Source organism: Pholcus phalangioides, unplaced genomic scaffold, assembly GCF_987345545.1.
Source record: "Pholcus phalangioides strain wild (caught in Gottingen) unplaced genomic scaffold, Ppha-v1.0 ptg000004l_1, whole genome shotgun sequence".
Classification (NCBI taxonomy): Eukaryota; Metazoa; Arthropoda; class Arachnida; order Araneae; family Pholcidae; genus Pholcus; species Pholcus phalangioides.
In genome coordinates, this window is record NW_028301597.1 from 16,804,647 (window position 1) to 16,813,826 (window position 9,180).

At 37.3% G+C, this 9,180-nt stretch overlaps 1 non-coding gene across 1 annotated transcript; it reads left to right on the forward strand.

Moving 5' to 3' along the window:
* The first annotated feature begins 2,841 nt into the window (after positions 1-2,841).
* Positions 2,842-2,913, forward strand: TRNAA-GGC (transfer RNA alanine (anticodon GGC)). The gene has a single exon. It is a non-coding gene; the product is annotated as a tRNA-Ala (tRNA).
* Positions 2,914-9,180: the final 6,267 nt, after the last annotated feature.

A 9,180-nucleotide genomic window follows, 5' to 3' on the forward strand; every position in this document is an offset into this window, starting at 1 on the left:
ATTTTTCTGAGGCCCTACCTGACAAATTTTCGAAAATTTCAACCGGTTCTAATTTCTTTGAGGTTCCTCTTTCCATGAGGGCCCTGTACCGTGCCCGGGTGGGCCCCATGCGTTTAGACGCACTGGTTTAGACACACATTTTGGCCATTTTGTTCTCGCTCCTTTTTCTCCCTAGTGAGTCATCTTTTTCGCGGGCTTTTGCCGAAAGCCTGACGCTGCTGTCCTGTGGCACTTGCGCGACCAATCAGGGTCGAAACTAGGAAGTTCGGAAAAAGTTGTCGAAAAACGAGGCTTTTTTCTTAAGGTACTGGGAGGCAGATAGACGCAAAAGACGAGTCTCCTCTCGGAACATGAGGAGGGCGGGGGCATGCAATGTTTTCCATACCAAAGGTACGTCAACCTCTACCCGGCCAGATCATAGAAGACGACGCTCTTGGGCCACCACCTCTCATGACTGCTCTATCTCTTGGTCACCTCTCTCCATCCGCATCCAACATCGGTCAACGCTGCTAGGAACCATCCACCAGGGGCCACACCTCTGAAGACGACGCTCCTAGGCCGCCAACTCTCATGATGACTTTCCCGTGGCCAACTCTGTCCATCCGCATTCAACATCGGTCATATACAAGACGAGTATGGGTGGGAGAGTCTGAAGGGGGTCGACCTCAGAGAACCTACAATCAGATCGAGGACGTTTTTAGCACAGATCAGCTTAGGAGTACCCTAATTAAGTTAATAACAATGTACCTATATATAATGTAAATACCTATATACACGTACCAATATAGTTTAAGTTTAAAAAAATTTGACTCTCGAAAGAAATTTTTCAATCGTTGTACTGTTGATATTTGGCTCTGTTGACTAATGAGTTTTCCAACCACTGTGCTGGACCAACAAGATGTGGAGGCCCTTATTGTGCACTTTATGTTCAATCTTTTATTTTTTTAACCATTTCTTTTATCATTTCATTTTCCCCTATAGCAGTGGAGGCTCTGTGTTTTCTGTGTGTGCCTATTGCATATTCCGTAAAAAGAATGGGGAGCAAAACTGCCCAGCACACTCGATGGAGGCTTTGTTTCTTCTTTTCTTTGTATATATATTGTGTATTTAAACCATTCTCAAATCTCTCCCACTTAACATGCCAGCTTCTTATTCTTGCCCCACAAGTCTTTTCCACACTTCTTTCGAAATCCCAGGCTGTGGTCACCGGCTCTTATGTGCTACTACCCCAAATGACGGGCCTGCAGTAACTGCTCTACGGAAATATCAGACTTGGAAGTGGATTCGAAAAGGTCTAATGAATGTTAAAAACCTTCGGAGTATGATAACGAAACCACAGGATCGTTGGCTGTTCGTCCTGAAAGAGGAAGAAAAACCCGGTTCTATAGACGCAATACAGGAGGTTTCGCTTCAGGTGGAAGAGAACAGAGCTTCAAATTCTCGTGGTGAGAGCTTCAAAAGGCGTGTGGATAGGCCACGATCAACTGTCCATAAGAACATGAGAAATATCCTCCAATATTATCCGCGCAAACTCACTTGTGCCAGCGGTTGCTTCCACATGATTATATCGCTCGACTGTGGTTCTCACTGCAGTTCCTAGCTCGAGTTGAGATCGATTCAGAATGGCCTTGGAATATCCTCTGGACAGACGAAGCGCATTTTCACTTGGATGATGCCGTCAATACTCACAACTGAAGAATTTGGGAACCAGAAAATCCGCACGCTATCTAAGAGGTGGTGGTTGTTGAACTTCCACCATTCACCAAAAGTGACGGTAATGGTGTAGCGGAATACTGACGATATTTTCCGTATTATATATTACTAGGACATTATGAACAGGACATAGCGAAAATAATAATAACCTATTCAATTAGAGAATTACAATTTAATCTTATTTATTCATTGCAAATACTTCGGCACGGTGAATTACACTAAACTCGATACAATTTACATTATGCATGGACACTCTCACTCCACCAAATTAATATACACAATAATCCACACAATAATTATATATATAGTTTGAATCACTCACCGTCATCTCGGGGCAAGGTTTCTTGCGTCCCCTACATTGAGGGATCCCGACCCGGGGTTAGGGGGGGAGAGAGATAGAGAGAGAGTAAATTAACGACTCTTCAAGCGCGACATGTTGGTCGTCCCACCCCCAGCAATACTCTCTCTGGCAAAAGCCTCGTGTGTTCCCAAACCAAGTTGGTGAAGACCTCTGCTATTAGTCAAAGGCAATCGCCTGATTTCTGTAAGGGGTTTTCATTGGCCCAGAGGCACGTCTGTCTGTCTGTAGAGTTGTGATTGTGTTATGTAATACGAACTTATTCGGTGCTCAAGTGCGTCTTAGAAATACCTGGTGAGGGAAAGGAGAGCACACGTGTGTTGCATCCCATGTATGTATGCATATGTATAATGTGTGGTTTGTGGTTTCCCTATGAGAAGGCGAGAGGGGGAGAAAGTGTGTGTAAGGTGCACTCGTGACAATGGTGTGAATTTACTGCATCATTTTTTCCTCAGTCCCTACTTCTACGAAGTTACGTTACGAGTTACCAGATCCAAAGATTGAGAAAGGAGGACGTCTGCGCACGCACCCTTGGTGACGTTACTTATCCCAATCTTCCCGATAGATTACGCCACTATTCCGACAAATAAAAAAATAAAACCGGCCATAACAATAATTTTTCCCAACTCACACAGAACCACTAAAACAACAGAAACAAAATATTCTGGGAATTTCGACGGCTACTCATGAATGCGTCCGGAAAAACAACACAAAAACACTCATATCAATGAAGAAATATGTATACACTATATAATTGAAATATTCCATCTGCTTCCATAGCTTAGATGGTAGAGCACTCGTCCGGCAAGCGAGAGACCGGGGTTCGAGTCCCCGTGGGGGCAATGATGAATTTTCTCCCTTGTAATCTTCATCTCCACAAATAACCAGTCTTTCGATGAATCTTGTATTGACAAGTGGAGAGGACGTTTCTATATGCAAGAAATATGTGTTTCAAAGTGGAGAAAAAAAATTCCCCCAGAAAAAACATAAATGGAAAATAATATCGGGAACCTGAAAGGGAGGACAAAAAGACGAACTTTCCGACACATAGGAGGGCGCGTGAAATTCCATTAAAAAGGAGGACGATTGGTAACACTAAATGTAATAAGTCACATACACACAAAATAATAATACACAAATGCTGCCATCTAGCGACAGATAAAAACATTTTCAAAGTTTCCCAAGATAATTGTTAGATGGCAGCACGTGTTTCATTTCACGAACTGAACTCCGAGCTAATTTCAACCCGAATAATTTCACGTCCCGAATGAAATGATTTTCAATCAATGCAAAAACACTATTGTTTTTTGCCCTTTCTAACGACAATAAGCACACACACAGGCGGAGATAGATTTGAAAAGCTGGGGGGATGATGTTTATATGATGTCAAGCTGTGGCAATTTCACGTGGGGATAATCAAGGTAGTAACGTTCCCCAACGAAGCAAACCCCTACACTGAAAGAACATGGCATCCGCCTGCCTCCTGCCCCCCCCCCCCCCCCCCAGGATTACAAACTCCTGTCTTAAAAAAAAAACCCGATAATTACCCTCCCTAGGGACAATGCCGCGCCCTTTCCCCTTAAACACAAGTAAACACACAAAAGGAAGCATTGGATTTTCATCTCATGAATATTTTGTTTTCTAAATTGCGTTTAATCATTTTTTCATGTTTACCTCAACCTGTTGCATGGCGTATATGGAGGTAAAAGTCGGTGTTTTTGGCTGTTTTGCTAGATGATTATTCTCTCTCTCTCTCTTTATTTATACAAGCTCCAAATTCACGCAGAATCCTTGTAAGAATTGCTCTAATATTATCTTCTATCGACTTAGAGAAAACAGTTATAATTACATTAAAACTTATTCTCAGATAAAACTGTTTATACCTGTAATATGCGTTGCATACTAGATTCAGAACCAGCCTTTATTTTTATCCCAGAAGAGTCTTCGTGCATGATGTAGAGTGTCCCTTTATCCAAAAAGTTTTCAAGTTCTTAATACATGTACAGTGAAATCTCATTACAACGATACTCGAAAAAACTATGTTTCTCTACAATTGTATGTGCACTCGATTAGCGATAAGTCGAATTCCGATAACTCGAATATCTGCTTAAATCAAAGTTTTCGCTCTTTTCGGTGTCGGAACTTTCAATATTACGCTCGCATAAAACTTCTTGCTTAACTCGAAGTTTGCTTCCTTTAAGTCAAATTTTTTGAGTAAAAGGTAAATTTTTAAGAAAGTAGCATTTACCTCTCTCTGTGAAGCATCAAAGGCTCGTCATCCAGAATAGAAGGAGGTTATAACATTAAAGACAGGAAGGCTCAAATTAAGGAAGGCTCTGCTATTAAAATTATTTAATAACGTAATTAAGTATATATGTTGTTGCCAAAGCCCGAAGTTTGAAATCTTCCACAATTAGTTCCCATGCATTTTTAAAGTTAAAATGTGTGTGTGTAAAAATGGTGCACCAGTGGTTGCGGGTATAATCAACAATCACCTCAATAAAGAAAGTTTCATTAAATTTCACTACAGGTGATTATACATAATTCCCAAATAAATTTGAAAAAATTTATAACCTCTGCAAATTCTCTACACGTTAAATAAATTATTCCAATTCTCGTCATTAATCCAATTAACCATTTTTACCTGCGCATGATACGTGCACTGTATATATTTTGCGATAAAAATTAAATCAAAATAAGTTTCAAGATGTTAAAAACGTTTTTAACAACATCATCAGTCGTGTAATGTTGGTTTTCTACACTCGTATCAACATACAACACCAACACATTGCCATTCGAATTCACCAACCTGGATCATAGTTATGTTCAGTTGATTATGTAATTTATTGATGCGATTTATCATATTTATCAACATGAGATTGGAATTAAATATCATCTTAGTGGAATATGATAAGTTCTCGGTTTATAGCAAAACATAAATGAATTAAAGTTTGCCTGATTTTACTGTCCGCTATCGAGAGTGTCCACTAATAGGGGAAGAAATACACATTAAAGCCCAATTCCACTGAACCGGACTTTATAAAAGTGTCCATTGGGGGAGATTCCACGGTATACAAGAAATAAATATATATACTCACTGTATCAATCGCATTGATATTATCTATCAATAACCTGTTGCCACTTAAATATGACAGTTGGATATTAGTTAGTGAGAGCGTGTGTGTATGAGAGTTAAAACTTAGGGTTTCGACCTTACAATGTTGTATTTTACTGTTCGTTAAGGTAAAGTTTTTTTTCATGAATCTTATGAATTACATCTGTTTTGATTGACTTATGAGGTTTAGTGATTCGATGTTTATACTATTGATTAAGAAAAATCGTCACACCTGACTACGCCATTTTTTTTCGATCACCCCAGCTCTAATGTATACAATGTGATTCAAAAAAGATGGGGAAAAATGTAAGAGGTGGTAGTACACACCAATACGAACAATTGTCATCAAAAAATGCATGGTCTAACATGAAACGCAAACGCACTTGCGCGTTTCATGCCTGCGTCACAGTGAATAAAAGGCGCGGACGCCAACCCTGTGAAGTTAGCCAGCCCCGTTTCGCACAGCTGCCGATGCAGGCGCGCAAATGTTTTGGATTGGGCAAACGCCTATGGGGAAAACGCTCACTGTACATTCGTGCTGTCTCTCTGGGGTACTTCCGTTTGCAGCTCCGTAAATGAAATGTATGCCAGCTTTTTTCAGTATTACCAAAGGGCGCCATTATCCCGTACGTCATAACTGTTAGAACGCTGAAATAACTTCACAGAGCTGGCGTCCGCGCCTTTTATTCACTGTGACACAAATATGTAAACGGTTTATTCTTCTTCCCCAAGTTACATTTACATGCATGGTGTTTTTTCTCCCGATAAATTTCAACAGGAATGCCGTTTTAACGTTTGCGGAACGGCTGTTTCGAAACGCGCCAGCGGGTTCGCGTTTCATGTTAGACCCATGCATTCTTGGATGACAATTGTTTGTATTGGTGTGTACTATAACCTCTTAAAGTTTTCCCCATCTTTTCTGAATCATCCTGTAGAATCTACAATCGTATCAAATATTTTGAGAATATTAAAACTGTTGTCAGTATACTTGAAGTATAAACAATTCTGTGGATTGACACTCGTATAGGGTTCAAAGTCTTTCAATTTCAACCACATACGTTTTAATAATGAAATTTTATTTGCCTTTAAGATAATGTGAAAAGCAACAACTGTTGTTGTTGTTGTTATTATGAAAAATGATCGTATCGTCGCTTTGATGTATCGAATACTTAATAAATTTTGTGGTTTTCATTTTTAAATGTTGATTATGGATTTTCTTTCCCCGATTAGTTTTCAGACGTGCTGCCATCTGTTATCAGTTATTCAAACTTCTCTTTACTCATGTAATAGAAGCAGTAATACTGTGACGTTAGTAATTCATAATTCATTCCAAGACCAACGACGTATTCGGAAAAACGTAAATCGAGGTGAATTTTTCCAATGATAATGAACCTTCCTCCTAAGAAGGAGACGGGAATAAATTTTCAGATTTTCTTTATTCTTTCTTCTATATTCCTCTTTTTTTTCATGTGAATCTTTTGTAAAACATTTTTCTTTTTATAGGCGACGTGATGTCAAAAGCCTCTAAGCTTTGTTCAAATAGATATGATTGAAAAAAATATTTTTTTATAGGATTCGTAAGTGTGGGGTGACGTAAGTGAAGTTATTACTCTATTCGAAATACATCAGAGTGCTTATTGAGGAAGTTTATAAGTTTTTGCGCGTTATTTAAGATTATCACGAAAATTAGTAAAATATGCGCCTCCACCATTCTTTGTTTTTATCGTAGCGAGAAAAAAATTAACTCTTGAAATTTAAAATAAATTTCAGTAAAACTGAAATTCTTTTTTCCTTCATATTCAACTAAAATAATCTGAAAAAGCATGTCAAAATTGTAAGTGTGAAGTAGCGAAAATGGAGAATTTCAACTATTTAGTCAAATATTTCTTTAGGTTTGATAGAGACAAAGATAAATTTTTCTGACCAATAATTTCTGGATTTCTGGCTGTAAAAAAAATTCAAATTTTTACAATCACTTTCTTATCATTTTCCATCTTTATCATTGTCTTCATCGGATCAATTACCATATTTTGTTAATTCAACGATACTTTTTGTCTTTTGCTGATACTCTTCGGGAAACATACCATTTAAAAAGTTCAGTATATGAAGAGCTATAATCACTTTTTAAGATTATATTTCTTCATAACATATTTTACCTACTAAAATAACAAATGGAATCCTATCAGAAAGTTGTATCAAAATAACATTCACATGAAACAACCGTAACATTTCTGAGAAAACAATATATGTAAGCTTTTATCTTTTCGAACGGAATTTGACCAAATATAACGTCGCAACTGAAATACTCTAATGCCTCGCTATCGTCTTTGGAAGGGTCCTTACGTAAAATGTTTTGTGAAATAACGCAAAGCAATGATACAAGATGGGAAAAAAGTCCGTAGAAACTTTAAAAATTCATAAAAACCGGAAAAATAAAAGAAATAGAAAACGGTTTGCAGGGTTAGCTTCGCTAGGTCACGGGAATTTTTTTAAGACAGGAAAAAAAACCTGAAAACAACCGATAAGTGGCGCTGACGTACACAAGTCAAAGAAAAGATACGCAAATAACCAACAGAATGCCTCCAAATCGTTTATTACAGCAGTATGTGTTCCACATGACCACCACCACAGGGGATAGCACATTGCATGCGAGTCACAAATCCAGCTACGGCAGAGTGCATCAGGTCCACATACACGGTTTACAACGGTGAACTGCTTGTGGATTAGGAGTGCAAGTTCTTATAACCGTCTCATTTGCATATTTCCACCATATAGTACCAGTGCCACCTATCGGCTCTTTTTTGAGTTTTTTCCCTATCTTCCGTGAAAATTACCGTGACCTAGCGATGGTGACCCTGCAAACTGTTTTTTCTTCCGGTTTTTACAAATTTTTAAAGTTTCTACGGACTTTTGGCCCACCCTGTATATAGAAATTATTCAACACAAAATATACAATCGAGAAAAATGATGATTTATTCTGATCGTACACTCTACAAAATAAAATGAATAAATAAAATAACGACAACAAATCACACACACTCACTTGATTGAATCTTAAAACTCATTTCACACACAACAATTCAGTAAATCCTCGAACACGAAAATATGTTTTATATATTACTAGGCACAAGTCTAGACATGAGTTTCACATGATTTTTCGCCATTCTCACTTTTCTATATCGAAATTAGAATCTCGCTATAATTCACAATTCAGTTGCAAAACGAAAATAACAATACAAAATATTTTTCTCTGCATAAATAAATCTCTCTCACACAGGTTTTGGTATCTCTCTTTTCCTTGACGTGTGTAACTTCTCAATGTGTAAAAAAATTCATGTTTCAATCAAATTACGAACCATTTTTGGGGTTCAAAAACATCAGAAATATATAATATTCATATAATCTCCCAAACTTGGTATTATAACTAAATCTTTCAGGAAATCAATATGTGCGCTCAATATCTTCCACTACGTTCACATGTGTAGAAATAAATAAATGGCAATGAAAGAGAGATTAATCAGGACCTTAATTTAACCTATTAACGGCCAATGTTCCCGATTGGGAACATCGGCTTCATTAATTAGGAAAAATTAATTTTCCTTTACTGAAAGCACTTGATTTTTCCTGAAAGAGTGCGATATTTATAAAACCAATTTCATTCATTCATGCACTTGTGTCATATTTAATTTCTTTATCAAATCACAATTATTATTACAAATCACAGTTGTCAATTTATAAAATCCCTTAATTTCAAGGAAGAAAAAAATTAATTATTTTCGTGTTTTGTAATTTTAATGTTGTTTCTATGGACATGGGCATATTTTACAATTTATATCTCTAAATAAACAATCATAGGGGGAAATAGAAAGAAAAAGTTATAAAAATCAATTCAAATCTGAATTGGGCTTGTAAAAAGTTGATAACGAACAAAGAGAAAAATAAAATATTATATACATAAATGCCCGAAATCATATAATATTTCGTTCTACTACTC